The sequence below is a fragment of the Megalobrama amblycephala genome, linkage group LG6 (assembly GCF_018812025.1).
Source record: "Megalobrama amblycephala isolate DHTTF-2021 linkage group LG6, ASM1881202v1, whole genome shotgun sequence".
In the NCBI taxonomy this organism is placed as follows: Eukaryota; Metazoa; Chordata; class Actinopteri; order Cypriniformes; family Xenocyprididae; genus Megalobrama; species Megalobrama amblycephala.
In genome coordinates, this window is record NC_063049.1 from 33,806,936 (window position 1) to 33,825,247 (window position 18,312).

The window sequence follows — 18,312 nt, forward strand, 5'->3', positions numbered from 1 at the left end:
TAAGCAAGATCACACAAACAAAAGTGTTCACACAAGGACAGTTTCATTACTGAATTAATTAGTTTTTATGAACTAATTGGTTTAGTGAGCAATTCAATGACTCCCTCATAAAGACAGTCACTTGTTTCATTATTAAATGAATCAGAGTTTGAAACAAATCAATTTAATGACTTACTCATAAAGACAATGGATGCGTCCGAAATCGCATAGTCTCTTGATTAGGTACTTATTTTGAATAAGTACTTGTAACACAGTTCGTATATATGGGAAGGAGGCAGGAACCGGCGAACATTCAACATAACTTTAATATAAAATAAACAAAGAACAAAACGAAAGTAATGCCCTCGCGGACGTCTGCCGGCCACACAAACATAATAAAACATAAAATAATATCCAGGCCTGTTCCTCTCTCATCCTTCACTGTTGGCGCTCCTCCTTTTATGCTCCCAGAGCTCATCCGTTAGAGACTCAAGGCCGGTGCTCCTCGCAGGTGGAGCTCATCATCTCTCACGTCACCGGCCTCGCGCCGTTCCCTCACGGCTCTCGCCCGCCCTGCTCGCCACAGTACTTACTTTGCATCTGCTAAAAAAGTGGGGCCCACTTTATATTAAGTGGCCTTAACTACTATGTACTTACATTTTAATTAATCATTTGATACAATGCACTTATTGTGTACATACATGTTTTTACACTTTTTCTGTAATTACATTCATAATTACACTGTTGACCCATCCCTTAACCCTTACCTCTACCCTTAAACCTACCCATACCACCAAAGCTGTCAGTACTTATTTTTTGATGTAAGTACATAGTAGTTAAGGCCCTTAATATAAAGTGGGACCAAAAAGTGTGTTCTACATATTGTGAATGTGTGTAGTATGAATTACTACATTCACATGTTGTCCATATGTCCATATCCTCTCCCTTGGCCTCATGGGATAGTAAAGTTTACTGTTTTTTTATAAGTACTGTTTGCCTACTATATAGTGGGAAAGTATGCAATTTTGGATGCAGCCAGTCACTCGTTTCATTCCTGAATGAATCAGTGTTTTGATCAATTCTGAATATGAACCCAATAAGTACATTGTACTTATTTTTTGATGTAAACACTGACACTGAAAAATCTCCACCACTAATGCACAGACTGACAGACTCTATAACAAACACTAGTTAAGGTACAAAACAGTAAAGTGCCAGTGCTGTTAAATATCAGCACTCTTGGAATGGAACTCTTGGGATATTACATAATCTTTAATTAAAGGAGGAGAATAAAACTATTTCACAATGGATTAACAATTATAAAACCTGCAAATATGAAGAACCATTGTGTTTCAGGAGAACTAAGACTTTGTATCTGTTGATAATCTGTTGATTAACTCACATGCAGCCACCAGGCTACATGGCTCCATCTGTGTATTATGCATGATCCGGACAGATTACACTTGGCAAGTGAATTTGGAAAGGCGAATTTGGCAAACAAGCTGTATGTAATGTGGCAGGTTGGAGAAGAGAAAATTGCTGGTGAAAACTAGGTGAGGGGACAGCAAATGTTGGGTAAGATTAGATAAAAAAAATTTTCTTCTCTGTATTTCTCCTCTTCTCTGGCTTGCTTCCTAATCTAGTTGTGACAAACCTGACCTCGTATATTATGAATGTTGTTGGCTCCTTGTTGAATTGCTTTTGTTACTCTCTTGGATAAACGCATCTGCTAAATATAAATTAATATGCCATGCTGTTGACAATAAGTTTCCTTTTTGAGCAGAATGATGATGTTTAGTTCTGAATCTGTTATGATCTCCTCTAATCTGAGACGTGGTGCTCTTTTAGTGTGAACAATACGCACCGTTTTTGAACATGGTCACCCTTGCCATCACCCACTCCTACTTGCAGTTCACCTTCACTATATTTAGCTCCGCGTCTCCTGCACCGCCACTCTGAACGCAAGCCCCCTGCTGACATTCTCATTTAATCTGTGTTTGTCAGCCTGTCAGGCTCCTGTGCCTGCAGACATACTTGGGTGTGAGATAAACTTTCTGATAAGCTGTGAACAATGTTGTTACAGATTAATGATTGATGCTACAGAAAGATGATGGATGAGCGTCCAACCCCTCAACCTCTCTCTTAATTTATTATATCAAATCTTAATTTATTATATCAAATTAAATTGTTAGAGGAGCACAAACTTAGTTGACACAACATGTGTTGGTTAACCTGTAACCAGAATTAAATAAAATGGTAAAATTAATTTATATTCCTCCTCTCTTGTCCAAACAGCAACAGTAGTCACCTCTTCAAAACATATTCATAATCATAGTTAATTCATATTTCATTTAAAAATCAGTTTAGCTTCAGATATTTGTAAAACTTTCCTATGGTTAGGAAAGAAAATTACACAAATACTCACAAATGTTGTATTGGCACATCAGTATATTTAATAAAATAGTGTGTAATTAACATCAAACATTTAAATCTGTTTTGACATCCACAGTGGTCTTTTTAATACATCTGTTCCAAAAGTGATCTGCCAATGCAACATAAACAGAGTCTGTTTATAGAGTCTCGTGCAAAGAGAATTATGCATTCATAATTCCTTAAAGGATTTTGAATGTGTATTAAACTGACATAAATAATGGTCTAAAGCTCTTTTTAGTGTAAATGTGCATTAAACAGGTTTAGTGTTTGCTGTTTAATCTGTTTCTGCTTTGAGCATGTGCAGTAATGTTTCTTAGGAAAAAGTGATGATGGTAAATGTGCAATGTTTGATGTTGTTGGTTTAAAGCAGAGGTTTTATGTCTGTGTAGGCTGAGCCTGAGTTAGCTGTGCATGATGGGAGTAAGTATATGTACGGTTATGTACTGAGTCCTGAGGTGGTTTGTTTTTCCAGCTGTTAGGAGGGAAAGCCCAGTCCCATGCGACCTGTGTTTCTCCAGCTGTTCTCAGATCAGCCGACTCAGCTGGGACTGGAGCAGGACCTCGATAAAAGGCTGTCTCTCACATGACTCAGTTTGTTTCTCTGATATTTAAACTCACATTCTCCTTGATTTTTGTCACAGGATCTGATGGTCTCCACTAAGATTTCCTGAGGGAAGGAGAAAATGTTTTGTTCCATATACAAAAATTTTGTGGAACTTTCCACCCTTCATTATTTTTTTTACTCACCAGATACAAACTTTGCACACCGTTTCAATTTATACAGTGTCCCAAAAAAGTTGGGACACTGTATAAATTGTGAATAAAAACAGAATGCAATGATGTGGAAGTTTCAAATTTCAATATTTTATTCAGAATACAACATAGATGACATATCAAATGTTTAAACTGACAAAACGTATAATTTTAAGGGAATCATGGCATCAACACATCTCAAAAAAGTTGGGACAAGGCCAGGTTTATGGCATCCCCTCTTCTTTTTATAACAGTCTGCAAATGTCTGGGGACTGAGGAGACAAGTTGCTCAAGTTTAGGAATAGGAATGTTGTACCATTCTTGTCTAATACAGGCTTCTAGTTCTGCTCAACTGTCTTAGGTCTTCTTTGTCGCATCTTCCTCTTTATGATGCACCAAATGTTTTTTATGGGTGAAAGATCTGGACTGCAGGCTGGCCATTTCAGTACCCAGATCCTTCTTCTACGCAGCCATGATGTTGTAATTGATGCAGTATGTGGTCTGGCATTGTCATGTTGGAAAATGCAAGGTCTTCCCTGAAAGGGACGACGTCTGGATGGGAGCATATGTTGTTCTAGAACTTGGATATACCTTTCAGCATTGATGGTGCCCTTCCAGATGTGTAAGCTGCCCATGCCACACGCACTCATGCAACCCCATACCATCAGAGATGCAGGCTTCTGAACTGAGCGCTGATAACAACTGGGTTGTCCTTGTCCTCTTTAGTCTGGATGACATGGCGTCCCAGTTTTCCAAAAAGAACTTCAAATTTTGATTCATCTGACCACAGAACAGTTTTCCACTTTGCCACAGTCCATTTTAAATGAGCCTTGGCCCAGAGAAAACGCCTGTGCTTCTGGATCATGTTTAGATATGGCTTCTTTTTTGACCTATAGAGTATTAGCCAGCAACGGCGAATGGCACGGTGGATTGTGTTCACCGACAATGTTTTCTGGAAGTATTCCTGAGCCCATGTTGTGATTTCCATTACAGTAGCATTCCTGTATGTGATGCAGTGCCGTCTAAGGGCCCGAAGATCACGGGCATCCAGTATGGTTTTCCGGCCTTGACCCTTACGCACAGAGATTGTTCCAGATTCTCTGAATCTTTGGATGATATTATGCACTGTAGATGATGATAACTTCAAACTTTTTGCAATTTTTCTCTGAGAAACTCTTTTCTGATATTGCTCCACTATTTTTCGCCGCAGCATTGGGGGAATTGGTGATCCTCTGCCCATCTTGACTTCTGAGAGACACTGCCACTCTGAGAGGCTCTTTTTATACCCAATCATGTTGCCAATTGACCTAATAAGTTGCAAATTGGTCCTCCAGCTGTTCCTTATATGTACATTTAACTTTTCTGGCCTCTTATTGCTACCTGTCTCAACTTTTTTGGAATGTGTAGCTCTCATGAAATCCAAAATGAGCCAATATTTGGCATGACATTTCAAAATGTCTCACTTTCAACATTTGATATGTTATATTTTATTCACAATAGAATATAGATAAGTTTATGAGATTTGTAAATTATTGCATTCCTTTTTTATTCACAATTTGTACAGTGTCCCAACTTTTTTGAAATCGGGTTTATACATATATATGTATATATAGACGACAATTGAAGATGACAATTCCCGTGATTCTGCACACAATTGTGTCATCAAGCTATGCCTTTGTTTTGAATAGATGACCTCTAGTGGTGAAAAATTACATATTGTGCCTTTAATTAAAAAAATAAACAAAAATTTTCTTAATGAGTATTTTGTCTTATTTTCTAAAAAAAAAAAAGTTAAAAAAAAAAAAAAAAAAACACCTTTATAACCTATAGTAAATTTACACTATCATTCAAATTTTTTGTTGTTGTTGTTTTTTGCAAGTACGCATAAAATTGTTCAAAAGTAAAGACATTTATAATGTTACAAAGATGCTGCTGTTCTTTTGAACTTTCTATTCATCTAAGGTGGAAAAAATGTATCACTGTCATCAAAAATATTAACCAGCATGACTGTTTTCATCATTGATTAAAAAAAGAAATGTTTCTTAAACACAAAAATCAGCATATTAGAATGATTTCTGAAGGATCATGACACTGAAGACTTATGAATGATGATTCTGAAAATTCAGATTTGCCATCAGAGGAATAAATTATGCTTTAAACATATTCAAATGAAAAATGTTTTTATTTTTGATGGTAAGCATAAAATACTTCTTTCAAAAAAAAATATTACTGATACTTCAAACTTTTGAATGGTAATGTATCTTGTTTTAAGGGTAGTAAACAAGACAAAATACTGATTAATAAAATGACATTTTGCAGAGTTAATAATGACAGTAGATGAAAAGATGAGGCAATGAGGATAATGTAGCACAAAACAGTTAAGAACATGCATGAAAAAGCACCAGAAAAAGAGTAGCATGAAAGTGATATGACAAACATTGTACCCTTGAAAGTGTACCCATGAGGTTTTGACTGCTGTATGGAATATAAGTCCTCTGGTCTTAAAGGGTTAACATATTAGTGCGGACGGTCCCAGCTGGTCAGACACGTCTGTCAGCACAGCTATTACAATCCTCTGTGCCAAGGGAAGGGGAGCAGGGCCAGTGACCTTGGAACCAACTGAACATTATTTTTTGCCTGCCACCCAAATACACATTACTTTTAGAATTCGCTTGTGAACATATGAATATAAATGTGTATGGATTTAATGTGAACATGACTGTCCAGTGCTTATAAGGTGCCATGTTTACACAAGTCCTTGTTCAGGAGAATGGTTTTCTGCTTTGACCCCTTAAACTTCATTCAATGTGATAATGCAACAATGGGTCTGTATGCTGAGTGTGAATATGTGTGAGTGCTGATGTCAGTGAGAGACCCTGAGGAGTGAAGGATAGTGTTAATTTTGCTACTCAATAAAGAAGCTTTGTGGCCTTTACTTTAAAGCCGCATGTGGCGATTTAGGGAGATCTCATTTTTTATTGTGAGTGATAATGGAGTGAGTGATAATCATTGGTCAGGGTTAGTATGAGATCCATGGTCTACTTTTCCCCAAAAGGGTCAAGAGGTTATGAGCAGACATGAATTCCACAGAATTCCAAGGGATGCGAACACTCATCTCGTGCTGCATGTTTGTTTGTGCTTTCAGCTTGCGAGGACAGAACGACTCAATAGAAAAACACTTTTCTTCTCTCAAAACATACACTTCAGGCAGAACTCGCATTCACAATTCACTGAACGTGATTTCTTTTGCTGTAGTGTGCAGCAGTCACTCTCATAACTGTGGAAGACCATTTGTGCTTTTGCATAACTGTGACTTCATATCACACAATGTAACTTTATCCACCTTATTTTTAACATAAAAGCGCCATTTAAGTAAGGGCGTGGCCTTATTTATTTATTTATTTATTTTGGTCAATTTTGATGTCATTGTGACTTTAAGGGAAATAAATAGAAACATTTGCTAATTTTGTTGTCATAGCACAAAATGTAAAATTATTCAAGGACAATAAGAAGGTATGAACAGCCTTTCAATACCATTCTTATTAATATACAGATAGTATCTATATATTTTAAAGTGACATTAAAGGTGCAATATGTAAGATTTTCTGTCTGCTAGAGGTTGCTAGAGGCCTATTCAAAACAAAGGCTTGTTGATGCCAAGTTTGAGAGTGGAATCTTGGGACATGTGGTCTTCAAATCACAGCCGGTGGAAAACAACTGTGACAGGATGTGATTATTAACGTTACTGTAGTATGAAGCAGAGCAGGACCGAGTGTTGTGGGAGCTGAACGAGGCCGATTGTGCGATTGTGTAACACACACCGCGAACTTTTATTATGCCACAGTCGCCGCTTCCGCTCTTCCGGTCATGAGTGTGAGGTAACGCAGCTCTGTTTATCATATTAGATACATTTGAGTGTGTTGAAAATGGTATAACGTTATTCTGCTGTGAGACACTGTTACACACTGCAGTAAGATAGATCGATTTTAGAATATCATATTAAATCCTGGATGGCTTGTGTTGATAAATGGCATGCAATTCATTTTAAAACGTATTGTATGATGGAGAAAATTCTGTATTACTGTTACTAAAAATAAAGCTGCATCTGATTATGCTATATTAGCTATTTCACAAAATAGTGTTTTTCTCTGAGGCATGGTAAAGCATGGTACTCGCAAAAAATCAAGAAAATTAGATTTAAACAATAAGACTAAACGTGTTGAGCTATATAACAATAATTAGTTTTCTGTCTATAAATATATCAAAACAGTTGTTCCCTTGTCTATTAAAACTTGTACTATATTAAAGCGTCTTTGGTGTTTCCATAGTTTCTTCAAAATAAAACCGAAAACGGAGGGTAACGCGGGTATGAGGCAATTGACAGGCCACTCGCACGTCCAGGAGCCTTTGATAAAATTTCAATATTTTCACAGTTTACAAATAGTTGCGAACTCAAGTGAACAAAATATATAACACTGGTCTAGCACTAGTGGTTTTGGGATATTTTACTGCAAAATTCTTACATATTGCACCTTTAATATTTAATTTATATGTATAATGTAGCGGGGCTACATAAGGTCTATATGTACATATTTAATTTTCATATGAAATTAAGATATTTAGCAACTTAAAAAAGTTAGCCTATAGGTTTTGAATTAATAGCGATGATATATGAAATTTCATTTAACTCATGGATTTAGTGAATAATAACCCCATGAATTACAATAACACTAGTAACATTCCACTCTGGGCCTTCTGTGCCAATTCTGTTAGCTAATTTTATTTTTTTCACTTTAAAATAAAAAAAAATAAAAATTATATTTTTTTACTGCACAAATCCCTAATTAAGAATAGACACGAAAAGCTTTGGCATTCAAATTAATACAATGCCACAGATTACTCTTTTCCAGTGAAACAAAGTTAGATCAATTAATCTTAAAAACTTATCTTAAAGGTGCCCTCGAATGAAAAATTGAATTTATCTTGGCATAGTTAAATAACAAGAGTTCAGTATATGGAAATGACATACAGTGAGTCTCAAACTCCATTGTTTCCTCCTTCTTATATAAATCTCATTTGTTTAAAAGACCTCCGAAGAACAGGCGAATCTCAACATAACACCGACTGTTACGTAACAGTCGGGGTGTACGCCCCCAATATTTGCATATGCCAGCCCACGTTTCCAACATTATAAAAGGCATTAGACAAGGGCAGCCAGTATTAACGTCTGGATGTGCACAACCAAATCATCAGACTAGGTAAGCAAGCAAGAACAATAGTGAAAAATGGCAGATGGAGCGATAATAACTGACATGATCCATGATAACATGATATTTTTAGTGATATTTGTAAACTGTCTTTCTAAATGTTTCATTAGCATGTTGCTAATGTACTGTTAAATGTGGTTAAAGTTACCATCGTTTCTTACTTTATTCACGGAGACAAGAGAGCCGTCGCTATTTTCATTATTAAACATTTGCAGTCTGTATAATGCATAAACACAACTTCATTCTTTATAAATCTCTCCAACAGTGTAGCATTAGCCGTTAGCCACGGAGCACTATCAAACTCATTCAAAATCAGAAGTAAACAATATAACAGTATACAATACTCACATAATCCGACTCATGCATGCCGCATGCATGACGAACACTTTGTAAAGATCCATTTTGAGGGTTATATTAGCTGTGTGAACTTTGTTAAGGCACTGTTTAAGGCAAACGCGAGCTCTGTGGGTGGAGAGCACGGGATTTAAAGGGGCCGCAGCATAAAATCGGCGCGTTTATAATGATGCCCCAAAATAGGCAGTTAAAAAAATTTATAAAAAATAATCTATGGGGTATTTTGAGCTGAAACTTCACAGACACATTCAGGGGACACCTTAGACTTATATTACATCTTTTAAAAACATAATCTAGGGCACCTTTAAGGTGTGGCTTTATATCTCACAATGTGACTTTATTTATTAAACTCAAAATTACCTTTTCATTCTTTTTCCTTTTTTTTTCTGTCAGATAGAAATACATACATAACCGCAATAAACATGTTACTTGAAAAAGTACCTGTTGACAAATTTCTACTGGCATATCACTGAAAAAGTCTAGAAAGAGTGAGAATGTGTAAAGCCAGCAGCTCATGAGAAGTATTAGTGAAAAGAGTGGAGCACGGTGACAGGTCTGACAAGCCAGGCTCTCACAGTCCTCAAGACCTTGAGTTAAATATAGATGGAGGGATTGGATGTGCTCTTGGAGACATGAGCTGAGGCAGAAGGAGAAAGTGATGAGCTCTCCACTTGTAGGATCTTTCTAAACCCTAGCACGTCTGTCCATCACTTGTCTGTTGGCACCTTAGCGCTCAAGTCTCCTTCATCTCACGCCTTCCCTCAGCAAGCATCTCCAGCTTTTAGAGCCCTGTGGTTCTGTCCCGATACAAACTGCCACATAAATCAGGTGCATCAGGGGCCTGCTAAGTGAGTGTTTGAGCGGCTTTGCTTGTGCAGATGAGTGAAGGTGAACACATGTGGGTAGTCTCCATGTATCTGGCATGTTTCTGAGACAAACAGTACTATCGTGCGTTTCTCCATTAACATTTTTGCCATGGCGTTCCTCTTGAAGGTAAGACTACACCACACTGGTTCAGTAACAAGCTGGCAGAGAGGCTAAACATCTGAATAGTGTAGTACAAGATGAGCTTCTAGAATTCAAGTCATCATGAGAAAATGTTTTAACCATGGTGTCTTGCTGCTGTTCCCGTCCTTCAAATGACATGACAAGTTTTAACTGATTCAGGCCTTTATGCAAAAGACTATGTTGCCAATGTTTAAAGGCCCCTTGTGGTTTGAGGAAAACCAGTGCTTCAGATCCATTGTCATCAGCTGTGGGTTCAGTTATTATGTAAAGTTATCATTGTCCTGAAATGGATGGAGGTTTAAAACGTATTTAGAGATCAAGCTCAGTGACTCAGTTAAGCCTTGGTCCTGGCTACCAGGTCATAAAAATGGCTCACCTCTGATCCAAAACGTGACAGAATGACAATACGCTGGAGGCTTCTGGTAGTAAAGTTGGCTCAAATGTGATCCTGGACATGGCATCTTAGTCTTAGCATCTCTGATCTGGACAAGTTATCAGCGAGACTTTGCTTGCCAGCTAATAAACATGACACTGGGATCTGTACATTGCATGCTTATACCAGCTGAAAGGCTTTTGCACTTGGAAATAAGTTTATCAGCAATTTGCAATATGGTTGTTTGCTACTGCTTTACATTTTGCAAAATTAATTGTTTCATTGGCATAGTTGAGTGTTTTTATTGAGTGCGATTTATTTTTTTGGTTTTATTATGGTTTCGTATGAATTTGGAAAATGTTTATACAATTTTCAGGAAAAGTTTACATTTGTTGATCATTTAATCTTAAAGGGTTAGTTCACACAAAAATGAAAATTCTGTCATTAATTACTCACCCTCATGTCGTTCCACATCTGTAATGCCTTTAGTTCAACTTCGTAACACAAATTAAAGGGATAGTTCACCCAAAAATTAAACTTTGATGTTTATCTGCTTACCCCCAGAGCATCCAAGATGTAGGTGACTTTGTTTCTTCAGCAGAACACAAATGATGATTTTTAACTCCAACCATTGCATTCTGTCAGTTGTATAATGCATGGCAATGGTAACAAAATCTATGAGAGTAAAAAAAAACATGCACAGACAAATCCAAATTAAACCCTGCAGCTCTAGACGACACATTGATGTCCTAAGACATCAGTAATCTTTTAGTTTTAAGTTGGTTTGAACAATCCGGATAAGCGCAAGTAAGTACCATTTTGATTAGCTGTCGTACCTACAATGTTTGTGCACTGTGTAAACAATACGTATGACGTATACGCGCGGGAGAGATCACTTCCGCCGCTTGCATAAACTACGCCAGAGCACGTACACACCTCACGCACCGGATGCTATGCGCGCGCTCAAGGCAGTTGGACATAGTGGTGTATTAGAGGTAAAAAATTATATAAATACTGTTTGGTTTCTTGCACAAACCGATCGTTTCGTGTCTTAGGGCGTCAATGTGTCGTCACATTGTTTAATTTGGATTTGCCTGTGCATGTTTTTTTTACTCTCATAGATTTTGTTCCCATTGCAATGCATTATATGACTGACAAACGGCAACGGTTGGAGTTAAAAATCATCATTTGTGTTCTACTGAAGAAACAAAGTCACCTACATCTTGGATGCCCTGGGGGTAAGCAGATAAACATCAAATTTTTGGGTGAACTATCCCTTTAAGATCTTTTTGATGAAGTCTGAGAGGTTTCTGTCCCTCCATAGAGATCCAATGCAACTACCACTCCAAGGTCCAGAAAGGTAGGAGAGACATTATTAAAGTACTCCATGTGACTCCAGTGGCTTAAAATCAGTGAAACATTTTTTAACATTTTTTTTTTTTTTTTTACATTTTCTGATTTGCACCCCAAAAATAACAAAATGCATTTTCATTCTGAAATTACAAACAAGCTCATAGAACATGTGTATTCAAGTCGTTGTATGTATAAACTAGATATTTTTTAATATGATAGGACAAAATAATACATAAAACAAAAAAAAAACTTTGTATCATGTCATTAGTAGTTTACTGAGTTCCCAAACCAAGTGGGTCCAAATTTATTTTAATTAATCATTTGATACAATGCACTTATTGTGTACATACATGTTTTTACATTGTACTTATATTTAAAAAAATACTTGCATGTAATTACATCTGTAATTAATTCCTGTATAATTACACTGTTGACCCATCCCTTACACCTTAACCCTTAAACCTACCCATACTACCAAACCTGTCCCTAACCTTACCCGTATCCACCTCAACAGCAGCAAAAGTGTTTTGCAATACAATATGAAAACAATAAGTACATTGTACTTATTTTTTATGTAAGTACATAGTAGTTAAGGCCACCTAATATAAAGTGGGACCACAAAGTGTGACATTAAGTTAAGAATAGAATGAAAGAGATGAAAATACTTTAATGGCATGATCTTGATATCTTGAGTAGATCTTTTCTCACTAGTATCGTATGTCTGGACTCAGTTCCTTTGGTGTTTCTCTTTTTGGTTGGCATGGATGTGAGATTAGTTTCCAGCTGTCCTAGTGAACCTTATCGCACTTCAATATTCTGGTTTGTCAGAGAATGAAATAACTTTTCTGTCCCCGGAGGCAGAGTGAGAGCGGCTGGGACCACCTGACACTGGATCACCCCCATGGAATCCTGGGAATGGTGGTGTTCATTCTGTGGAGCCACACCACAGGAGATCTGGCATCCCTGAATTGTGTTTATTTGTTGGCACCCTGTCGTGAAAACCTTCCCATCAACTGCATATTAATCTTGTCAGCAAATTTCTAAAGGTCTTTCTTCCTTTGCATCCACACCTCTCCCAGCTCAAGCTTCTGATGAATTTATGGCCCTCTCCTCACCTCCTCACGCGCCTCAGCCTCGCTCCTGTTCTCCTCCTGTTTCTCTGCTCCTCTGCTCCTTTTCTTTCCGGTATGTCCTCAACACACACATGCATAAATATACAGGGTTCTTTTTCTTTGGTGACATGCAGCCATCATAGAAGGTACTAGGATCTCCAGTGAAGAGAAACCTCTCAATCCTGCTGCAGGGGAGCCCTTCTTTTGACTGAAGCATTGGCCACAAGCCATGATCTGGCTGAATACTCCTACTAGAAAGTAATCACTATTGGCTAACATTCCCTGATTGTGCTTTAAACATATGACTGGAAACATATGAGTTACATATAAATATGAATGTATTGTTTTCACATTACCATTCCCACATGGTGTCTGTGCGTGCAAAACACCAGATAAAATGAAAAACATCTCCTGCCCAGCATTAGTTACAGTATCTATTAATATTTTTATATTTTCAGTTTTCATTTAATTGTAGTTTAAGTTTAATTATGTGCGTATTTCAGTTTTAGTATTTCAATATAAACTTATTTTATTTCAGTTAGGTGCCAAGGCAGCATTACTATATTTTATACACATTTTACTATACACATTTTACCCCAAAAAATGATTCCAGGTCTGCAGATTCCATTTGGATTTGCAAATTTGGTAATGGTAGTTGAATGGCCATTGTTTATACATTGTGGCCATTGTGTATTTTTTTAAATAATATATTTAATATAATAGAATATATAAAATTACTAAAATTTTACTATACCCTGTCAAAATCTGACAATAAAAGAACATAAAATTGAGGCCAAATTCTTGTCTACCTATAAACCTCTTACAGTAGCTTCACAGCCTTATGAAATTGGGTCAGTATATAAATTAGGACGTAGACTAAAGGTGTCCAGTTCAACTCTGCACTTTTTCTGTTGCTTCCCATCAAATTATCAGGTGCTTAATATTTGTGTTTTACAGGCTTTAGGCTGAACATGTGTGTTGGGAATCAGGTTACAGGGGCAGTCTTGTGTTTTAGGGGTCCAGAGAGACCTATAGTCAGAATGAGAGCCGAGCGTGTCCCCAGTACAGCACAGTTACCACAAACACAAGACTGCCAGAGAAAACTCAAGTACAGCGCTGACATCATCATAACAACAGCTAATCCTTGTTTTATTTTCCGAAAAGCGATCGGTTGAATGATAACCTTGATTATTTGGTGTATTTCTCTATGATGATGCGGAATTGACAATGGCCATATACTGTATGGTGACCCAGCAGACATATTTTCAGTCATGGCTAAAACAAATGATACATAAACACCTGCAGTGTAACGCACACCCTTTGGAACACTATATTAACTGTCTGGGGAGTTGGTGTGCCATACTGAAACCCAAATGTCAAGCAAGGACCAGGGTTACAGAGGACCTTTAATGCCTAGATGCAAGCTGCTTAGATTTACTGAGATGTTGAAATATGGGAAGAAGATCTGGGCCTATCGGAGTACAGCAGACTGAGCGAAAGAGAGAGGGAGGAAGGATCTGTCACAGTAATGAAGCAGTCTACACTTCTTAAAAAGAGGCTCAGGGTAGGTCATAACTCACACCAGGCTCTGAAAATAATAAAGCACCACAGTACTGGATTTATAACTTTCCATCTCCTTCATATTATATATTCACAATTTGTTATATCATGCAAGATTTCTTTGAAATTATAGATCCTAGTGCAGTATGTTTAAATTCTTTTTTCACCACAGAAAGAAACCCATGTTGTGGAAAACAGACAGTCCGACTTTCAAAAAACCTGCAATATCACACAACTGTCACATGATCCTTCAGAAATCATTCTAATATGCTGATTTGATGCTCAAGAAACATGTCTTATTATTATCAATGTTGAACCAAAGACTCTAGAATAACACAAGACGTGTCACTCGTATTGTTTTAAATGGGAGAAAGTGTAACGTGCAATATGGCGGAATAAGTCCCGCCTTCTAAATAAGAGCCAATCGCCGACTGGTAAAGTCATCGCATCACTTCAGCGGCCGTTAGAATCATAGCGTGCGTCTCTCTCTAGTCAGGGCACTGATCAGGGTGTCGGCCACATTCATTTACAAGGTATACTGATACACGACCTAGGAAGCTAGGGAGCTGATTGAGACGCAGGGATAGACGTGTTTATTATATGTCTATGGTTAGAATCACCGGTCAGTCAGACGCGCGCCTCCGAAGTTTTAGTAGTTTTAGCCTCCGAAGAGACGCGCATTTAGGTCTGCGCATGCGCATTAGCTTGATGCAGCCTGAAAAATAGTTTTTTTTTTGTCATGATTCGAGCGTTTAGAAACTAAATTTATGAGCCGGTTGTTAGATTTCATTGGTGATTTCAAATATGAAATTTAATCGTAAGGTTGGCGAACAGTTTTGGAGAATTTGATGTTTCCCCATTCAAAGAGATTGCATGATGCCCAGGATGCCCGAGAGGCGTTTCAAAGATGGCCGCCGAGTGAAATGACTTGTCTTAAAGGGACTTTGGTTGAACACAGTTGTGCTGCTTAATTATTTTGTTTAAATTTTTTTTTTAGAATTCTTTGATGAATAGAAAGATTTATTTGAAACTTTTGTAACATTATTAATGTCTTTACTGAGACTTTTGATTAATTTAATGTGTGTTTTTTAAATGAAAATATGAATTTCTTTAAAAAATAATAACAAACCCCAAATAATAACAGACCCCAAACTATTGAACGGTCGTGTACTGCGGTCTGGATCACCATTAACAAAAAGAAGAATAGTGTTACAAGCAGTGAAACATCCCAGAGCTGGTATAATAAATATCAACACTCTCAGGATGCTGCTCGGCCAATCAGAATGGAGGACTAGAACTAACAACTGTATAAATTCCATACGGGCACTGTCTAAGGGACTCAAGGGAAACAAAGCCACACTTCCCCCCTAACAGTACCTCAGCGAAGTGTGATCTTACATCCCTATGAGCATGAAATTTCATAAGAGAGGGGCCGTTAAATCCCCCTTCCCCTTCAGTGTGGAAAGAGGGATCTAATTGTATAAATATTACACTGTATGCTGGTGTAATAATGAGATTCGAAATGCAGTTGAAATTAAATACTATGTTCCACAATAAATACAAGACTCCGTACTGTAAAATGTTCAATGATAGATTTAAACCGTTTTCTCTTTTGTGGGGCATTGTAATAACGGCCATGTCATTGAAGCGCACATAATATTTTATTGCGTAGAGAGATTTATGGCCCTGTGGCACTTTGGCCAGATAAAATGTAACTCAAGACACCAAAAACACTTTTGTCGAACCAAAAAGATTTTTCTTCTCACCCAATACGAGATTACATCTCGCTCTTCTGGAGAAGATCTCTGGAGATCAGGTCTGGCTCTGTTTAGCCCGTGCTAAAAAGGTTATCTGTAGCGTATGAAGGTGCTAAGCAGAGATCTTTCAGTGCCTCGGGGAGCGTCTGTATGTGTGTGTGTGTGTTCCGCTTGTTTGTGCAGAACTTCAGATGGGGATCACTTTTAATGGTTTTATTGAATTAATCACATGAGTGGGAGACCAACCTTGGCCAGAGGCTGCAGGAGGCCCGGCGTCCTGCCCGTCGCGGTGATGGCAGCCCATCGGAATGGCTTGTTGCTCCGCATACAGAGAGGGAACGAGCGCGGGGGCCACTCTTTAACTTAATTAAATGCTAATATGAAGCAGTCAGTACGTCTGCCTTTGTTGTACGGGGGTGTTGGGACGGATCTGGGCCTCTTAGTGTGTGCTGAAGCTGCTGAGATGTTATTAGTGCAGGATTACACCAAACCCCGGGGCTTTCAGAAGGGAGATGGTGGTGGAGGGGGTCCTGTGATGTGGGACCAGTTGAGGTGTGATCACTGGCCAAAAGATTAGAGCGAGATCTACGTCTCAATCCGGTTGTGCTGACAGATGGAAGGGAAGCGGTGTGGAACCTTGAACGCTCTCTCGAATAGGAAGGTGGCAGCGCTCCTTGACTTATTTTTTGTGCTGTGGTCAATGAAATATGAGACATTTTAGGTGAGCCGATGTGTTTATATCTCTTGGTATACCTTCACATCAGAAATATGGGATCTTTAGTGCTAATTTGAGAAAGTTTTACTGCTTAGTCTATAAAAATGAAGGCATATGTTTGATGATTGACAGGTCACTCTGCGGTCTGGGTGGTCTTTGCGGTGCTAGTGTGGGGGGAGGGATGGTTATGACAGCTTGCATGCCTTCAAGACATTTTTATTTTGTCCTCCTCCTTTTTTAAAAAAAAAAGTAAACCTTAAAGGGATTGACCATACCCATGTCAGGCATGAATATCGCATCCCCGAAGGCATTTCTGACATGTGGGGCTCCGAGTCCACATGTTCCCAGTAAAAAAGAAAAACCATATAGTCTCTAATGAATACAACCTTTCACTGACTTTTTTTGTGTGTAATTCGCTTTTTACGGCTCGTTTTTGACTTGGTTTACTTTCAATTCTTCACAGACTGCAGAAATATATCAAGTCTCGATGCCAGAGGAACTTCACGGGCGTTCTTTGAAGGCTCTCACAGCCCAACTGATTTGAGCCTCACAAATACAACAGTCTAAATACAGATTCTTAGCTGTGATCGATGTGGTCCTCGCACACACACCGTCTGGTGGTCTTAGACGTCCATCACGCAGGGATGTTTACATACCAGACCCTGGTGAACTTTACAAACATCCATTAATTGGAGATAATTACATCTGTTTAGAAACAGAGAGAAACGGCATACAGAATCTAAACAGAGCAGTGGACAAAACAAAGAGATCCCTAGGACAGGAGATCCTATCATCCCCACTGATCCTCTGCTCAAAATCACGGATGTTGGATTTTCCTACCCACACCTGCTGCCAGACAGCTGAACCCAGTGATATGCAGGGACGGCCGGGGCTAGTTGTCACACTTGGCTACAATGAAAAAAATCATTGAACATTTTCATTTTGTTTTATCGCCAAGGACAAAAGATGCAGTTCATTTAATGTACGTTGACTTTTTGTGTCATACTATACTAGTAAAGTTGTCATATTGGAGGTTTTTCAACTTTTTGACCCCGAGGCCCTCCATTGTCCACAACAATATTCAAAGAACCCATGACTTTTCCAGTTGTTCTTGATTTACTCGATAAAGAATTCTCAAAAATATTTTTTACTCGATTTTTTCATTTTTTTTGAGGGGGTGAGTTAACATAAGAAAGATCATAAGATGTCACAGACGATAGCCTTTGAGATGTTTAGGCTCGTGATCCTGATTTTGGCCAATTGTAGTTATAATAATATTAAAACAAATTGTATTAAAAGGGTTTTGAAATATAATTCCCTGCTAAAAAAAACACACATTTGTGCAAGTGCACTTTTGACTTTTGATGTGTGACAACTAGCCCCGGTCTCCTTCTTGTTATACTTCAAAAATGAAGTATGTAGACTATAAATTATCTGTAGACATGTCTTAAAAGTTATTCACAACGGGTGAATAACACATGGGTGTGACAGCCTCTGTTGCGTTCAACCATTTTATATTAGTTAGGAACATGGGAAGAAAGTCGGGTCCTTTTTCACCATGTGTCGGTTTGTGTGTCCGCTGTGTGTGCATCTATAACTGAGGTTACGTTGACATCTGAAACAACATTTGCTCACGTCCAGATCTAGC